General features: G+C 34.3%; 1 long non-coding RNA gene across 1 annotated transcript; it reads left to right on the top strand.

The window, feature by feature from the left end:
• The first annotated feature begins 364 nt into the window (after positions 1–364).
• On the top strand, positions 365–2,966 carry LOC120075197. The gene is made up of 2 exons (XR_005481234.1): positions 365–478; positions 2,381–2,966. It is a non-coding gene; the product is annotated as an uncharacterized LOC120075197 (long non-coding RNA).
• The last annotated feature ends 241 nt before the right edge of the window (positions 2,967–3,207 follow it).

Raw genomic sequence — 3,207 nt, 5'->3', positions numbered from 1 at the left:
TTAATTAATAAATAAAATATTTTATGATTTTTTAATAAGCTTATTATTTATATTGTATTTATGTAAATGACATACATTTAACACCATGATTATAATTTATAACAAGTTTCACCCATTATAACAAGTTTCAACAAAAGCGTAGCTCAACTGACATAGTGTTCATACTATCGACTTCGAGGTTTGAGGTTTGATTCCCCCACTCACACTTTAATTACAATACCTTTCAAAAAAAAAAAAATTCACCCATTAAACATGGAAGGAAAAATAACCTACGAAAAATTTAAAAAAAAAATGAAAAACAAATTAAAGAAAAAAAAAAAAAAGGACCGCGTTCCACGATATTAGGGATTAATTCGAAATTTTAGACATGGCCCACAATAAATACGGATTTTCCAATGGATTTCTCAACTATATATATATATTTAGGGGGTCGTTGATCCGATTTCAGACAGTATTACGCATTACCCGCTTTCTCTAGGTATTCGTCTCTTCCTTTGAATTTTCGTTCTTTTTTGTTCTTTTCTTTGTTTTTCTTTCTTTCGATCGATTATTTTTCCATTCTATTTTCTTCTCATACGAGTTTAATTTGCTTATGATCTTTGATTTTGATATTAATCGTCTTGTTCAGAAATTGTTCATTCTTTTTAATCGCGATAGGACTTGGAAAAATTCATAGTTATTCAAAAGTTTATTTCGTTCTAAGACAGATTGATGGATCTCTGTCTAATTCTTTTAATTTGGGAATTCAAATTTTGGCATCTAGTCAATTGGTAGGCTCTTGGGATTTAGGATTCAGAGACGGAAAATCATGAAGGTGTAGTCTCTAGATTGTACAGGACATGGCGTTAGATCAATTAAAAGTTAGTGATTAATTGGAATTAGGTGGCGCAGTTTTTCACGATTCTTGAATTCATCGTTCTGGTGTATGGGGTTCCCTCAATATTGTGCAGTCATTCTGTTGGAAATTGGAATCATACCTTCGCTCTGTCATAATCTGGGAATTGAGTTGCGATGGTACAATTTTTCTTGATATATGCTTAAAATAGCAGGTGCATTTATTTTACCATATAGTTTCGAGGGTCTGTTGGTTGGTAAATTTATGCGCCTAAATGTTTGGGACCTTCGACTTTTTCGACGACAACAAGAAACCTTTGGTCTTGGCCTGCAGTTTAGCTGATTCGAGTCTCTCTTTCTGCTTGGGGGCATATTTTTATAAATTTTTTCCACTGTAGAGATGAATTGCAAATGATTGGAGTATATTATTAATGTAGCAGACTCTACAAATTATTAGTGAATATAAAATAACTTGTTTAAAACTGTGACTAAAAGACCAATCAATTTCATTATTTTAATGCGGGGTCAGTTCTGTTGTCTGACTAGATTATGTAAGTTTCAGATTTTCTTGACATGGCTTTGAAAAATGTAGAGAATGGTTTGTACTTATGTAGGTTCTGTTTCTATGAAGAGATAAATTATTGTCGAGATGACGATGCGAAGCTATGTTTGGGTTAAGGTTTTAGTCTTATTTTATCATGTTATCGTTGCAAAAATGGGCATGTCATTAGTTTCTTGGTTAGGATAGGAATAAGTGGAGTATTGAATTAGTCAATATGGTTGTTTGTGCTTTTCTCTGTCTATTATTCTTTTCCATTGTTTCTTTTCTCTATTCTGCCTTAGGCTTCCTACACTATAGACACTAAAAGAGTTCGAGATGATCAAACTCCCTGTCCCACATAAGTGAACCACAAGGGAGTTTTGTGCATTCAATGTAGGAAATGAGATTAGAGTGCATTAGAACAATCAGCTTAGTTTAAAATTATTAGGCCAAGGTTCATACCTCCTTTTGTTGTCCTTCAGTAATTTTTTTTGAAAGGTCCGATTTTTGTATTCTGGTTGATTCTGGTTGCTGTTAGAATAATGATTCTTTACTTTTATTGAGTGTTGGCTGGGACGTAAACAATGATGAGTGCAAGAGAGAAAATAGTACCTACCTCTTTAATTTCCATGGGTATTCTACTCAAATCTGCTGTTTTTCTTAACTAACCATCATATTTTGCATAAGTTTTTCCATGCAAAATCTGCACTCAATTTAAATGGTCATCTAAACATCATTCACCTGTTTGATTAACTGTAATCAAATTATGCATTCATTTCCTCCCCATTGTTTTGCTGCTGTTGTGTGCCTTGTCTATATGTCCTGCAAAAACAAACTCTACCGCGCAGGTCTTTTAAAGTTTATATTCAACGAAAGGGGTGTGATTGTGTTTTAGAAATTTTGCTCATATATTTTGTTGTCATACATTGTCAATGCTGTTAATAGTTCATTACATAGCTTCAGCACTTTTGTTCAAGCTTGTGTAACACAGTGAGTTACCTGCAGAAAATAAAACGGACTGCCCTTTTATGGATATAACGGTACCGGGAAGGAATGCTCCTGAGGAAGTGACTCGTGAGTCGCTTATTGCCATCTCTTACGAGGAACCAGAAACAGCTCTCTCTTCAAAGCGATCATCTGGAAAGCTTAGTAGTGAAAACCTCAATCTGGTCAACGGGATAGACCACAATCAGGTGGAAGGGAAAGAGTACGATGGAGAAGAGAAATATAGATCAGAGCTGATTGCTATTTCCTTCCTTGAGTCACCACCTGAAATTGGAAGTGTACCTGTGGCCGAACTCAAGGGTTAGTGCCTGGATGTCAGTTATAATAGTATACCTTCTTATGTAAAATGATACGAATCTAAGTTCATGGACGCATTGTTTCGACTGTAGAGCAATGCTGTCCATGTTCTTTGTTTTTGTAACGTAAACTCTCTGCACGAGTTGTTTGTCTGTACTGTCTTATGGAAACTTATTGCTGTGTGAGCCCAATGAATGAACTTGTGAACCCCTTGGTACTCAGCATTCTTCTTTTACATTTGTGTCACTCTTAATGTAATACCATACAATGGTGCCTTAAATATTGTATATAGGTTATACGTTGTATGTTAATAGTTTTCAATTACTTGTTTATAGTTGAGATGTTTTAGTTTAGTATTTTGATGAGAATTTGTTTGACATGTATGCTAACCACTCGATCAGCTAGTTTAGTTGCATAAATTAGTACCAATGTGCTTGATAGATTAGATTGCTCATACTTACTGAGTAGTTTGTCTCTTATTGCATAGTATCGAATCGATTAAAAAAATTAGCAAATGGTTGCAAAAACTT

The sequence above is a fragment of the Benincasa hispida genome, chromosome 1 (genome assembly GCF_009727055.1).
Source record: "Benincasa hispida cultivar B227 chromosome 1, ASM972705v1, whole genome shotgun sequence".
NCBI classification, from domain to species: domain Eukaryota; kingdom Viridiplantae; phylum Streptophyta; class Magnoliopsida; order Cucurbitales; family Cucurbitaceae; genus Benincasa; species Benincasa hispida.
This window is presented reverse-complemented; position numbering and strand designations above follow the sequence as displayed.